Consider the following 15,992-nt stretch of genomic DNA (forward strand, 5'->3'; position numbering starts at 1 on the left):
ATCATAAGCAATTTTAATTAATGGTAGAATGTGCAAAGATGAGAACTTCTTTTAACCAGATTCATTCTATGTAAAGTCACCCTCTGCCTCTTATTCTTCACTTCTCTTATTTCCATCATAGGAATAATCACAATTTATAACAATTTCCTCTTATTGTTGCTATTTTTCTCCTCTAGAAGTTCTTGATTTTGTCTGTCTTGATCATGGCTGAGGCACAGTCCCAGTACACTGTAGGTGTCCAAAAATATTTGTTCAGGGCCAGGCACAGTGGCTCACACCTGTAATCCCAGCATTTTGGGAGGCAAAGGTGGGTGAATTGCTTGAGCTCAGGAGTTCGAGACCAGCCTAGGCAACAAAGTGAAATTACATCTCTAAGAAAACACAAAAACTAGCTGGGTATGGTGGTGTGTGCCTGCAGTCCCAGCTAATCAGGAAGCTGAGACGGGAGGATTGCTTGAGCCCAGGAGGCGTAGGTTGCAGTGAGCCGAGATCACACCACTGCACTCCAGCCTGGGTGATAGAGCCTGACTCTAACAAAAAAAAAAAAAAATTATTCAGGAAATGAGTGAAACCACCCAGTATGGAACCAAGTCTCTTATAGAATCTCTCCATGCCATCAACTACTTGTATTAAATTCCCAAGATGATTAAGGGAAGTCAGAATTTCAGCCTTTTGGGGGAACCTAAAGAGGCACAATAAATAGCACTCTCCTCTCCTTTCTGAACAAATTGAGTAGTAAAGCAATGGGGCTGTAGTTAGAGGATCAAAATTTTACCTTTATTAACAATCAAGCTTAAATCAAAAAACTTGGTAAGTGGCCCCATCATACTCAATCTCAGAATTGTATAAATTCGACCTCAAATCTCAGCAGTCTCTCTCTGTTTGAGGGTAGAGGAGCTAATTTTTTCCTTAAAAATTATGGAGTAGGAGAGCAGAGAAGAACACAGGTTTCCTGGACAGCTCATCCCAAGAACAAGGGCAGCAAGATGTGAGTCCCAAATGCACAGTTCGTGAGTCCATGCTCGCTGATAAAATGCAGCACTTCACCTCCCACAGACAGAGGGAGGGAGGAAACCAAGAGACCAGTAAACTAATGGGGCTCCCAGTCTCTCCAGTGGAATAAAACATCAAGACTGGAGTTTCCCTTCTCCCACCCCCACCTTGCCTTGACTTCAGATACACCTATTTTCAGATGGTGTCTGTAGAGAGCCTGAATTTGGCTGCGTGCATTAAGCCCACCAGGTCAATGTTAATGATTACAGGAGAAAGCACCACTCTCATGTCAACAAAATAAACAGAGGTTCAGGCAGCCTAAATAATTTAGCCTTTTTTCATCAGTATTGGAATGCACAATACTATTGGCCAGTAATATAACTATGAAAAAAAATTAAAACCCTAGGAAATAATGTTTTCTATCAGTTTCATTGATCTATCTTTGGTTGTGTGGCTTGCTCTAAGGCTTCCCAGCCAGCTTGCTCCCTGATTTGGCCCAAATCACTCCCAAGCCACTGAGCTTCTGGTGAAGGTAGTAGGAACTTTGCCTTGGTCAGCAGAGGCCACACAGAATAGCCCTTTCTTAAATATTCAAGATCCTCTGTCTTGAAGTTGTTCTTTTCCTGGATGGTCAAAGATCCTGAGGAATTCTCTGACAGCAGTTCTCTCTGGCTGGCAAGGTAAGATAGAGGAAGACAGGAGAAGAGCAAGGAAGACACCCTTAACATTCTTCAAAAATACTTCTTCAAGATGCCATAAGGAGAGGCATTTTCCCCAGATCTTCCAGCCTACCAGGAGGGTGCAGAGCTTCTATGGAGGTGTTAAAAATAATTTTATCACTTGGATAAAACAGAGAGAAAAACCCAAATGTAAATGTTTGAAGATGTGGTCTTTTCAGGTGCCTTCCTTTTGAACTCGAAGGAGAAAGAGTAAAGGGGGAGAAAGGCCCTTAAAACCACTGCGTAGTTTTGCTTTTTTTTTTTCTACTTTGCTTTTCCCTTGTGTAGAGCAAACTCTTAGGTTACATTCCAGCCTAGAATAAATCTTCTGGGCTGAATGATAAATCAGGGATTGTAATGGAAATCACTATTGACCTTTAAAAGGGCACTGTCTTTATATTTTCACACTGTGCTGTTTGAAATGTTGCCTCAGAATCAGGAAAATAATATACCATCGATTTCTCTCCATACCTCTTATAACAGAGCTTGAAATTGACCTAGAATGCATTGGTATGGGTTTTCTCATTACGGTTGTCAACATCATCGGAAATGGTGATTAATGATTCAGTCTTGGGAACAGTGTTGTTAGACCTTGTAATTACTGTGTGAATCGTGTCCAAGCAGCAACTAGCTTACCCTATTTATACCACCCCCCAGAAGTGGGTGTATTTTAACCTTCATGTGGTAAAACTTCATGGTTCTCGATTAAAAGCCTCTACTAGATGGGAATATCATTTCCTCACATTATTGTTTATCTTGGTTACCGTCTTCTCCTTGTCCATTACTCCTTTTTTTATTTCTCTTTCCATTTCTCAATGTGCCACGTTTCTCTGCTAATTCAGTATAGTTTTTCATTCTTCTTTTTCTTTTTCTTTTTTTTTGAGACGGAGTCTGGCTCTGTCGCCCAGTCTGGAGTGCAGTGGCGCGATCTCGGCTCACTGCAAGCTCCGCCTCCCGGGTTCATGCCATTCTCCTGCCTCAGCCTCCTGAGTAGCTGGGACTACAGGCGCCCGCCACCACACCTGGCTAATTTTTTGTATTTTTAGTAGAGACAGGGTTTCACCGTGTTAGCTAGGACGGTCTGTATCTCCTGACCTCGTGATCCACCTGCCTCAGCCTCCCAAAGTGCTGGGATTACAGGCGTGAGCCACCGCGCCAAGCCTCTTCTTTTTCTTTCTAATTTACCTATTTTCCCTTCAGTTTCAAACTCTCTTTCCCTCTAATTTATCTTTTTTGTATTTTATCCTTTTTCTGTCTGATTTATATATTGCATCTCTCGTTCACTCCAGAAGGACCTTTTAAAGCCATCCAGATTCTCTTAGCCCTTGCCTCTTCTGACTGACAATATGGAAGGTCTTTTCCTTTCTGGCCTTTATCCTCACATGTGCTGGCCCATGCAGGATGGCCAAGCCACTCACTGCCACCAGCTCTCCTTTGGATCTTGTGAGGAAAGCATAGTGAAGTACCATTGAGAGGTGTCCACAGACTTTCAATTAAACATGGAAGCTGACAGCACGACCTCTCTTCGTTTTAAAAATAGCTAGGAAGACATGGTTAATATTTTCTCTGTTAAAAGAATTTTATATGGCTTTTAAATGATGTGGTCTTCCATTGAGTTTTTCTTAGGGACCAGTTGTAACCACTCTGCAGAAGCAGGAGGAACCTCCACTCGAAATTTGGTCTGGATGTCAAGACTGATAAAGCCACACATATACCAAAAGAATATGAAAAGGTTTATTATCCACATAATTGAGGCTTTTCTGGGGAGAGCATGGCAGGCCTTGCAAACAGGTCCCAAATGGCTTGAGAACACAAGCAAAGGGACTGGGGCCAGCGTGACAGTTCCCACAAGCTGGCAGGGGCCAGCAAAGAAGAAAAGCTCACCTGCATTCAGATGAGGTAGTTGGCCACCCACAAGACGTAATTTGAACAGCACAGGTAGTACTCCCTTGCCTAAAAAGTGTTCTGCCTCAGGAGTGCCAATGAGCCAGACACACTCAGTAAGTCCTCCTTCAAATTCAGAGATCAAAGATACCCATAACATTTAGAATAACTCTAAAGAAAAAGCATATTTTATGGACCTAGATCCAAGTCCCTTTTTGCCAATTTTGTGACTTTGAGAAATGCACTCATTTCAAAGGCTCAGCTTCTGCATCTGTACAATGGGGATAAATAATACCTATTCCATTTCATCAATTCTAAAATGCATTCTTCCTTTCATTTTAGTGTCTCTGAAAACTGGATACAATTCAAGGACTTCTTATAAATGTAATTGTTGGGTTTTTTTTTCTTAATGGCACATAAAATCACAATGGTGTTTCTTATAATTGATGGCCTCTTAGATTATATCAAATACAATACTTCTTAGGGCTGTTGTGAAGAAAGAAAAAGAAAATATGAAAGCATTGTATTCATTATAAGTGCGAAATAAATGTTTTATATACACCTTTGGGCCTTAGTTTTCCTTATCTGTAAATTGGGAGTAATAATAATACTGACTGCATGGGGTTGTTGTGAGGGTCAAGTAAGTGAATACATGTCAAGTGTTCAAAACTATGCCTGAACCAGAGTAGGAGGACTTAGTCTTATCATTAGTCCAGGACCTTCTGTGACTCATTTGAAGACATGTTGGCCATTGATTCATCCCCCAAACACTGAATGTTTGGTGGGTGTCAGCAGGGTTCTAGAGTCATCCTGACTCTGCCACTTACTCTAAGCAATTTCTGTAGTTTTATACAGATGCCTCTTCTGCATCCATGATACGAGAAGAATAATTGCACCTACTTTGCAAAGTGCAGATGAGCATTAAATGGGTCAGTCCATGGAGAGAGCCTAGTACAGTACCTGGCAAGTGAGAACCCTCAAAAACTGCTAGTTATTTTTAGTACAAATTTCTGCTTTAAAGCAGCATCTGGTCTAGCTAGCCCAGAAACAGAAAATTATAACACCACAAGCTAGGGGTGGCCACTCTTCACACATTGCCCTTGTGTAAGCCCCATCAATGCCCTCAAGTCAAAGACACTCCAGGAACGCATCTGATGTCAGACAGAATTGGTTGCTCTTCATGGTAGATCCGCTCACACCATGAGGATCCATGAAGTGTCTCAGAAAGAGAGCGTTAGAAAGGGCTTGTTATGGGAGTGTTGGCTGATTTCAGCTGAATCAGTATGTTAGCTGATTTCAGGGAGCACTCAAGGAACTGGGGGATCTGTGCGGGATGGAAGCTGTCAGATATAACATAGGGAAATTTAATGATTATCTTCATTTTTATTTAGTGGGTAGGAGGATAGAAGTAGGGCTAGAGTTGGCCAGGCGCGGTGGCTCACACCTGCAATCCCATGTAATCCCAGCACTTTGGGAGGCTGAGGCAGGTGGATCACAAGGTCAGGAGTTCGAGACCAGCCTGGCCAACATGATGAAACCTTGTCTCTACTAAAAAAATAAAAATAAAAATAAAAATACAAAAACTAGCCAGGCATGGTGGCATGCACCTGTATTCCCAGCTACTCGGGAGGCTCGGCAGGAGAATTGCTTGAACCCAGGAGGTGGAGGTTGCAGTGAGCTGAGATCGTGCCACTGCACTCCATCCTGGGCAACAGAGCAACACTCCATCTCAAAAAAACAAAACAAAAAAGAGGTAGGGCTAGAGTTATGATTGAAGAAGAAGCAGTAGTCACTCCCATTAGCCAGGAGAGGGGGGTATTTGGTCATTTTTGCAGTTATACAGTGTCTGTTTTTATCTCTGTTCAGGCATAATTACAGAGTTGTCTTGTTTTTGTCTTGTTCCATCACATCCTTGAAAGTCCTCATCTGATATCAATATTCCGCCTGTGTTCACCAAGGCAACAGCATGACCCAACTGGTAGCAAATAAGCCAGCAATTAGCTATCAGCTGTAGGGTGACCAACAATCCCAGATTGTCGGGGACTGAGAGGCTTCCCAGGATACAGGATTTTCACTCTAAAATGGGGAAAGTCCCAGGCAAACAGGACTGAAGTCAGTCACCAAGCTGCCAGGGCTTTCTTTTTCTCTCTCAGCTTTCACCTTTTTAATAACATGTCCTATGAATTACCCAATTTATACTTTTCTTTATTGACTCATTTGTCTGCATATGAGGATGTGCTTTAGAGGCAGACAAGTCCCATCTCTATCACTTACTAGCCATGTGACCTTGAGCAAGTTTCTCGATGTCTCTGAGTCTTGGTTTCCTCCTCACTAAAATGAGGCTGGTGCATACTCTATGCAAAGGCTTACTTGAGATAATGGCATCCTCAGCAATGCCTTGGACGTCGTAGATGCTCCATTAATGTTACTCCTGTCCTCCCCAACTCCCATCTCTACCCCATTCCTTATCAGTTTTGCACCATTTCTTGCAAAGTCCTTGAATCTACAGTGATATCTCTGAACCTTATTTTTATAGCTCTTAGCACGGCTCCAGGTGCCTAAAAACACTTAAAAAATTAATTTAAAGGATGTTATCTCTGCTCCTTTTTCAGTTCTTCAGTTCCTCCCCTTATTTCCTTATTTCCTTCTTTTTTTTTTTTCGGTTCAGTTTCAATACAGACTGCAAAAATTGCCCATGCCGACTATATTTTAAATCATCATGGCAGGGTATTGGGAAACGTTTTCAACTAGCCATAATCGGGCCTCGGATAAACCTCATGGGCTACCGTACTGCCACCGTGCAAAGCTACCATTATTTCTTATGCTTCTCTATCCCCTTTTCCTGCAGGAAATTCAGACCTGTAAGTAACAACAATTGTAATAAACTACATTTCTAAACCCCTTTGTAGCTTATAAAATGCTTTTGACAAAAGAAAAAAAAGAATCTGAGAGGCAAGTACTATTACTCTCCTGTTTACAGATAAGCAAACTGAGGCTTAGAGAAGCCATGTGCCTGATTCAAAATCACAAGACTAGTAATGAATGAGAACCAACGCTTCGAGTCTCTGCTCTGCTCTAAAACAGCTTTCCTCAGATACTCAAATCCGGATGTCAATGCATCCCCATGCTTCACATACCAAGGGCCATGGATCAGGCCTCTTGACCAGATGTTGCTATTGAGACAAGCAGCTGTCATTTGTAATATCCTGCGCTGTCCCCCGGGGTCCATGGCTCAGTTTCACTTTAAATCCAGCTACGGCTCTTGCCAGACCAATGAAAAACTCCCATTTGAGGCAGAACCACTGAAATCTGATTCAGAGCTCTCTGCTAGTTCTTCCTCTGACTGTCAATTCAGCTTAAGCCCTGGCAGCTGGACTGTCGGGGCTGGATAACTCTAACTTCCCTTGACTTGCCATCTCCTTCCCCATTGCCCAAAGAAGGAATGCCAAAAGGGCTCACACTTGTCGCCCTTTGGAATCCTTTACATGTCATAGCCTAAGCACAAATTACAAATAAGGCTTTGGTATTTAATTCAGACCAGTACCAAAATATTTCCCTGTCTGGAGTTCTTCCATGAAGAAAGCATTTATAGTATGCAGATGCTGGGGGCGTGGGCCTGCAGGCGGCCCAGGAATGCAAGTCAACAGCCTTGAGTCCTACTAGAAGAGGGGTGTGGACACTGGGCGCCTTTCCAGGGTAACCCAAGTAGGTGGAGTTTGTGGTAAGGCAGAAAAAGACTAGGACTTGGGGCTAGCAGAGCCAGGTTTAAATACTAGTTCCCATGTTGACAGGGTGAGTTGCACACGGTGAGTTGCTGCATGCTAAGCATTCAGTCTCTCCTAAGCTCTTCTTCGTAAAAACAAAGCAAGGCCTGTCCCGCCCTTCTCTTTAGGGTGGTCTCGAGGTAATGGACATAAAAGCACTTTAGAAACTGGAAATCGCCAGACAAGCATAGGCTGTTAATATTACAGTGCAATGTGTAAAGTCTGTGATACATTTTTCAGGCAGATTCACTATGCATTCCAATTCTCTTTGGTCTTTGTTTTTCTTCCAGTTCCCTTAATCTGTCTCCCTGCACAAGCTCAAAGTTGCCGAAGAATAGGTCTGCATTTGTTTCATATTTCACGCACTTCTTCAAGCAGTATTCCAACCCAAAAAGATAGTCTGAGGAAGCTTAAGTGATCAAACAGAGAAGGAAAACACTTGGCTCAAAATATGATTTTTGGTTTTTGTTTCTCTAGTCTAGAGGAAAATTTTAGATTTTGATTTGGAGGAGAAAAAACAGAAAAGTTAGAGAAATTGAGGCCAGGCATGGTGGCTGATGCGTGTAATCCCAGCACTTTGGAGGTGTAAGGAACATGGCCGTGCTGCAGCCAAGTAGACATAGGGCAGCAGGCATAGACCGAGGAAAACAGCCTAGAAGACTCAGCGGGATTGGGGCGTACGCACATACTCCCATGTCTCATATAATCATAGCCATGTAGACACAACATAGAGAAGCTCCCCACCTGGCTCTCAGCCACTATTGTCTGTGTAGGTATAAATGTAACACTGACCCTATGAGGGACTGCTGAATAAAGCCATGTCTCAACTACCTGCTGTCTCTCGAGTGTTCTTCCAGCTCCCTGCCCCACATCCACTCACTCTCCTCAGCCCTCAGCTGGGGCTGGAACCTGACCCTGAGCATGACAATTGGCGAACTCGGCAGGATGAGGTGAGTGAGTCTTCAGCCCTTGGGGCTCCCGGGTCGGCTATGTGGCCGCAGCATGGGCTGTGGTACCCAGTGGCAAGAGGTGCTGCTTGGATGGGCCCCAGTGGAAATGTGGGAGGCAGTAACGGGTCTCCCGCTAGTGCGTAGAAGGCACTGAAGCAGCTGGAAGCTCACAGCACCAACAAGGAATGCACCTTTGCTGGCAGTCGGATGAGCATTTCTGACTGCACGAGGCAGAGTACGTGCTCAGTCCCACAGGTAAGGGACCTCCTGGCGCAAGCCACGTGCCTGGGGGCCCAGGTGCACAGCTTGGACCAGGACCTGGGGGTGGGGGACCTGCAGGCACAAGCAGGGCGCTTGGAGGCCCAGATAAACAGCCTGGAACAGGAGTCAGCAATGGCTGTTAGTGCGATCTTCAGCCAGTCGTCCCAGTCGGACACTTCTGTTGGGTCTGATGCTAAGGAGGAGGGGGCTCCTCCACTGCGGGCTCGCCATGTGATCCGTCAGAAGGTAGAACATGAGGAGCCAATGGGACCCCAGGGGAGAGCCCAGGACCCCCTACAACAGTGGTGGAGCACACTTCTTATAGTGCTTATACCCCCACTGAGTTGCAGGAGTTGAGTAAACAGTGTCGGTAGTGCCCAGGGGAGCCCCTGCCAGCCTGGCTACTCCGTCTTTGGGATGAGGGGGCTGATAGCATTTCTTGCTCGCCTCCGAGATGGAGAAGCTGGCCTCTATTAGAGCTCACTCCTCCCTTCGTCAGACACTGCAGCTGTGCCAATCATTGGCACACGGGCAAAGTGTGGACATTAATAGAGTGGCTGATGGCAGCCATATGGACTGTTTGGAATGATGCCAGAGAAATACCAAAAATTGTGAGTAAATGGCAATCATATTCTGATTTGGTGCAGGTACTCCGGGAGATGGGCAGGCTATGTTTGATCTGAATATCCAGGGGCCAGATGATGAACGTTTTACCTCCCACATGAGGGATCTTGTGCTGGGCTCAGCGCCCCCGAGTGCTTTTGGCTAGAGTGCTTTTAGCACCCCCATATATGGGGTGCCACATATATGAAGTGACTACTGGCTGAGGTAGCAGACACAACACAGAAAAGCTCCCCACCTGGCTCTCAGCTACTACTGTTTGTGTAGGGTATAAATTAACGGTGACCCTGTGAGGGGCTGCTGAATTGGCTTGTAGGCCATCGGCCCATTTGGGGCTAAGCGATGTAGCAAGACCTCTGGGAAATAGGTCATCAGAAAGATGTAACTATTATGTGTCAGGTCATGTGCCTTTGGCCACCCCCTGTAATGATGAGGCGGATGCCTTAGCCAAGGTCCGATGGTTAGAGTCGGCACCTACACAAGATGTAGCTTTGTGGCTACACAGGAAACTGGGACAGTTTCTGAACTGATGTACTGAACTGATGTAACAGGTCAGTAGGTGCTGGGGTCTGTCTTTGCCTTCGCAGGACACTTTGGAGGACTGCCGGAAGTGCCAGGCATGCGCCCAGGCATACCCCAGACGGAGACAGCTGCCCACTGTAACACAGCAAGTGACAGTAGGATGGATGCCCTTGACCAGATGGCAAATAGATTACATTGGGCCACTTCCAAAAGCGCAGGGCTACACATATGCACTGACGGCTGTAGACACAGCCTCTGGCTTGTTGTTTGCCTACCCTTGCAAGGTGGCCAACCAGCAACACACCATTCAAACCCTGCAACACTTATGTGCTCTATACGGCCATCCCCTGGCCGTTGAAAGTGATAAGGGAACACGTTTCACTGGACAGCAGGTATAACAGTGGGCACTACAGATGGACATACGATGGGGGTTTCATGTTCCTTATAACCCACAAGCCGCTGGCATGATTGAGTGATATAATGGACTCCTGAAGAACAGGTTACTGTAGCATGTTACTCCCCCATCTTTGCGGGGCTGGAGTTCAAGGTTGGACCTGATGCTTCAAGTTTTGAATGAGTTGCCATGGAAAGGTGGCCCAGCCCTGGTGGAGGCACTGTTACACCAGGCCGCCATGCCCATCCATCTACACACGTCTAGGATGACCTCCTCCGGCCAAGTATGGGGACAAATAGTAATCTATTGTTGCCTGCCCCAGTGCTCCTGAAGGCAGGGGAACAGAAATCCTGGTGTCGGCCATGGAACCTCCAAGCCCTTAGGGGAGGGCCTGCAGTATGACTTACATGTTACTCCTTGGGTATTTAATGTGTAGCCTCTACGATTGACCATCATAGGGGAACAGCCAGGGAAGGGACCCACCTCAGGGGGATATATGTACTGTCTGTGTGGCCTGTTATGAGCTCTCCTGTGACTTTGGCACGGGCACAAGACCCAAAAGAACCATGGGGAGCTGAGAAGTGTGGTTTCATCACCCAGGGCAGAAGCCCTTGATGGCTGTATCGTTATCCAGAGATGAAAAGTTAGCCTGTATGTTGCCTGAGGGACGTGATTTGCCCTGTTAGTTCCTGTGCCTGTTTTGTCATTCCAGTGGTAGATTGGCGGCTCCAACAGCATCGTAGACTGGGCCCACACCTACGCCGAGGTGACCAATGTCTCCAACTGTTGGATCTGCACCACCCTTCCAGCAGCAGCTGCAGACAGCTGGCCCTGGCATGTGCATCCAGCTTCTGTGAAGAACTGGACATAGCTAGAGACTTGAGGTCCCACAGACAATGCGTGGGATGCAGCACAGTGGGCTTTGGATGGGGGCATCGCAAACCCCATGGTGAGCCTGCCCCCTGGCTGACTCACAGTGTCCATGATGAATGGGGCTGGTTAATGGGAAACACGTAGTGCCCCCATTGCAGGTACCATGATGTATAGAGCAGCACCGGGGTAATGTCACTGTAGGATGGTTGCCTGCTGAGGTTTGTGCAAATAAAACATGTGTCACCACACCAAGGGTGTGGAGGAACAAGCGACCTTACCAAGGCCGGGCCCCCATGGACTTTGTGCCCCCTGGGAATTTATGGGTCTGTGGGGACACAGGATGGCCAAATCTGCCAGCCAATTGGACTGGACGTTGTACCTGGGGGTGGCCTTATGTGCCTGCCATCGTGCTTCCCACATTGCCTAGTCACCCACATAATTGGGAGGCACTGCATTCCCACTTTTTCTGAGTGCGGGGCACCCCCTGGTGGTTTTATCCCTTAGCAAGACGTATCCCTGGAGCAGGTGTCATTACTTTGGAAAAGCAGGTTACAGCCTTTGCAAAGCACACAGCTGGGGCCCTGAATTACACCCAAGTTGCTCTCCTTTTGTTAACTAATGAAGTTGACCAGGTCAGGAAGGTGGTGCTGCAAAACACGATGGCCTTAGACATAGCCTTAGACATGCAAGGACATAGGTGGCCCCTGTGCCTTGTAGGGACACAATGTTGTACATTTATCCCTGAAAACCACTGGAATGTAATGGCAGCTTTGCAAGGGGTGTCATAGGAGATTAAGGCAATTGAGCACCTTACTGATGACTCCCTGCAGAGATGGTGGGCGTCTTTTGGGCTCTGGCCTATGTTGGGCTTTCATAATCATAAGTAGCATAGCAGGATATTCCTGGTAGGTTGTTGCTCTCTGTATGGTTGCTGTGGCCTGTGGGTCCAGGGTACTGCCATATGTGCACAGGCCCCCACCAAGAGGATCCCCTTGGCCTAGGGGATGGAGTGTAAGGAACATGGCTGTGCTGTAGCCAAGCAGGCATAGGGCAGCAGGCATAGGCCAAGGTAAACAGCCTAAATGACTCAGAGGGATTGGGGTGCATGCACACACTCCCATGTCTCATATAATCATAGCCATGTAGACACAACATAGAGAAGCTCCCCACCTGGCTCTCAGTCACTATTGTCTGTGTAGGTATAAATGTAACACTGACCCTGTGAGGGGCTGCTGAATAAAGCCATGTCTCATCTACCTGCTGTCTCTTGAGTGTTCTTCCACTTTCCTGCCCACATCTACCCACACCCCTCAGCCCTCAGCTGGGGCTGGAACCTGGCCCTGAGCATGACAGAGAGGCTGAGGCAGGAGGATTACTTTAACCCAGGAGATGGAGACCAGCCTGCGCAATATAGTGAGACCCTGCCTCTACAAATAATAAAAAAATATTAGCCAGGCATGGTGGCACATACCTGTGGTCCCAGCTATTCAAGAGGCTGAGGTAGAAGAATTGCTTGAGTCCAGGAGGCCAAGGCTGCAGTGAGCCGTGGTCGTGCCACTGCACTGCAGCCTGGGCAACAGAGTGAGACCCTGTCTCAAAAAGAAAGAGACAAGTTGAAAATTAAAAACGAAAATTACATCTCACATTTAAGAACGATTGAAAAGAGGTTACATTTATAAAGTTAATTGATATAGTCAAGTAGGAGTTGTGAATTTGCAGCATGAAGAGACAAAATCGTCAAGGCAATATTCCAAGTACTTATGTATCTTTGTTAAGCAAAGATACATTTACTTATCACTACTCAAGTCATAATTACACAACTCAAGTACATTATCATCTCTATCTAGAGCTTTGTCCAGGGAAAAAGAGATTCTCAGAAAACAGGACTCACCTGTGCTTCACCACATCTTGACAACAGTATTATTTTACCCACACAGGGGTTAATACGTGTTCTGGAAACTGACCATATTCTTTATAAGTAATCCACAAAAGACTGAGACAAGGAAGGTTCAGAAATATCTTTCTGAATATTGCCCTTCCCATATGGCCCTGCTTCGGTTCACATAACTCCATGTTATATGTTTCCAGCAGAATCTTTTGTTTTAAGACCTTTCACTGCAACAAGGCAATTTATAGACAAGCCTGTCTGTGAAGAGGTGATGGGCTGGACATGGACTAGCCATATAGCATGAAACCCTTCTGCAACACTAACCATCTCACATATAATGGAATTTGGATTTGGCAGTTAAATCTTGGACTCATTCCAGAAGATTTAGTTCAGGAAATACCACAGGTTCTCACGACCGTGCAGCAGCTTCACTTTCAAGGCCAGATGGGGTTTAGTGTCAGGAATGCAGACATGGGGTGTCAGAAAATTTCCAGACGGCCACCAGATGGCCTCACTGTTCAGAACCACATTATACTGTATGTTTAAGTTACAGTTTTAGTCCTTGAAGCCAGATGATGGGCCCAGAGGTATATTTTAAAGGTTGCTATTAAAATCACAATCATCAAGTGACAGATTTTTTTGTTATTCACTAGGTTTTTAACCTAGTTTACCAATAACAATGCGGGTGTCTAATTTCTAGAATCTCCAGGGGAAGGAAATAGAATATTACACATTTTTTACTCTAATCTTAGAGCCAAAATATTTTCTGTACAATGTTATATACTTTTGTTGAGTTTCCTTGGAATCTGGATGATATTATTGACCACAGTGATCAATCTACTATTTAATGAGTATATTTTTTTAAAAAGTGATATGCTGAAAGCCCTTTAAACATATTATAAATTGCTTCTGCAAAAGGTTGCAATTAGTGTTAGACTAACAGACAAGATGAGAATATCCATCACCTGTACTTCATCATCATTCAGTATATCTTTTTTTTTTTTTTTTTTGAGACGGAGTCTCACTCTGTCACCCAGGCTGGAGGGCAGCGGCACGATCCTGACTCACTGCAACCTCTGCCTCCTAGGTTCAAGCGACTCTCCTGCCTCAGCCTCTGAAGTAGCTGAGATAACAGGCACCTGCCACTACACCCAGCTAAGTTTTCTATTTTCAGTAGAGACGGGGTTTCACCATGTTGTCCAGGCTGGTCTCGAACTCCTGACCTCAGGTGATCCACCTGCCTTGGCCTCCCAAAATGCTGGGATTACAAGCATGAGCCACTGTGCCTGATCCAGTATATCACTTTTTTACATATTTATTTTGTGTACAATATTCCCTAGGGTTTCGGTGAAATCTCATATCACATGCTATGAGCTAGGGAATCAGCTTAATTGGAAAAAGAAGAAATTTTCAAGGCCAGGTTCAGCTTGACAAAAGCCCCCCACAGTTGCTCCTGTAATCTATAAAGAGGCATACCAGGGATGTTAGCTGGCTCTTCCTTCTTCTATGATAAGCATGCGAGAACAGCCTTATCAGTATACCAAGCAGTGTGGTTTAGGGTTGCCTGCTATTTACAAGAGTTATTTAGAATGCCAGACACTCAGCGCCTAGGGACTCTGGAGCCTGTAGGATGTTTCAGCCCATTGCCAACACGCCGTCGGCAGGGAATGAAAGCACCAGTTACATGAGAAGACGAGCTTGGGCACTGCCCCTCCAACTGGGAGAAGGGCAAGAACCCGAGTCCTAATTACCCTTTGGCCAGGCCACCCAGATAAGCTCACTGGGTTATGTGGGACAATTATACTCCCTGCATAAAATTTGGCCATTTGATTAAGCAAAAAGCAGAAATAAACATTTTTACTTTCATTTCTTTGATTACTAACTTATATGTGCTTTTTTACATTTTTATTGACCAGTTGTATTCTTTCAGTGATCGATTTATACACTTTGCCCACTTTTCTTTGGGGATATTAATATTTTACTCTTTAATTCATAAAATAGTTATTATATAGAATGTCTTTTAATCCAATAAGATCATCATGTAGTTTTTCTTATTAGATCTATTGATAACATATTTTGCATTAATATAGAGGATATTTGTTGATCGTTTCCTCAGTATCCACACTCGCCCCTTCCCTGTAGTATCCTAATGCTTGTTTGGGGATCCAAGTGGTACCAGAAAAGCTGATTAGACCCCCAACTCCAGGTGGGACATAGATCTTGACCAACCAAGTCATGGCCCTCACCAACACGGTTGGTACAAGGGTGAGCATGTGACCCAAATCATTCTAATCAGGGGAAATCTCAAGATTCTTGCTATAAATGCTGACACAAAGAGACAATCCCTACTTCTCACTAAATAAAAATATTGAAGCACACAACCTCAGAAGCCACTGGCAGCCAACCTGGGGACTCGGTTTAGGATGAAAGTCATAGCAAAGAAGACAGGGCAGAGAACAAATAGTTTTTGGCATAATATTATGGAGCTACCAGATCAAGCCTCACCTGAGGGGACCCTACTTCTGGATATTTTAGTTCCATGAAGCCAAGAAGATATACTGAGCAGTACACACTGGAATAGCCACCCTTGTTGGACACGGGTGACATCATTCTTTTTTTTTTTTTTAATTTTAAGTTCCAGGGTACATGTGCAGGATGTGCAGGTTTGATACACAGGTAAACGTGTGCCATCCCCTAGGTATTAAGCCCGTCATGCATTAGCTATGTTTCCTGATGCCCTCCTCTCACCCCTCACCCTCCCCCGACAGGCCCTAGTGTGTGTTGTTCCCCTCCCTGTGTCCATGTATTCTCATTGTTCAGCTCCCACTTATAAATGAGAACATGCAGTGTTTGGTTTTCTATTCCTGCATTAGTTTGCTGAGGATCATGGCTTCCAGCTTCATCCATGTCCCTGCAAAGGACATAATCTCATTCCTTTTTATGGTTGCATAGTATTCCATGGTATACATGTACCACATTTTCTTTATCCAGCCTATCACTGATGGGCATTTGGGTTGATTCCATGTCTTTGCTATTGTGAATAGTGCTGCAATGAACATACATGTGCATGTATCTTTAAAATAGAATGATTTATATTCACATCAGTCTTATTACTCAGATGCC

General features: G+C 45.1%; 1 long non-coding RNA gene and 1 other non-coding gene across 5 annotated transcripts in view; both read right to left on the bottom strand.

Annotated features, from left to right (window-relative positions):
- Positions 1 to 15,992, bottom strand: part of LOC103892113 (uncharacterized) — a 148,698-nt gene that overhangs the window by 45,479 nt on the left and 87,227 nt on the right. For 3 of the 4 annotated variants that reach the window (XR_008512089.1, XR_008512088.1, XR_008512091.2), the window contains one exon: positions 12,453 to 12,570. This is a non-coding gene — a long non-coding RNA (uncharacterized LOC103892113). Of the gene's footprint in view, positions 1 to 1,804; positions 7,770 to 12,452; positions 12,571 to 15,992 lie in introns of those variants that run through there. The other variant, XR_008512087.1, reaches the window with a different exon arrangement.
- LOC112136036 (U4 spliceosomal RNA) lies at positions 6,262 to 6,404 on the bottom strand. The gene has a single exon (XR_002917237.2). It is a non-coding gene; the product is annotated as a U4 spliceosomal RNA (small nuclear RNA).

Source organism: Pongo abelii, chromosome 10, assembly GCF_028885655.2.
Source record: "Pongo abelii isolate AG06213 chromosome 10, NHGRI_mPonAbe1-v2.0_pri, whole genome shotgun sequence".
In the NCBI taxonomy this organism is placed as follows: Eukaryota; Metazoa; Chordata; class Mammalia; order Primates; family Hominidae; genus Pongo; species Pongo abelii.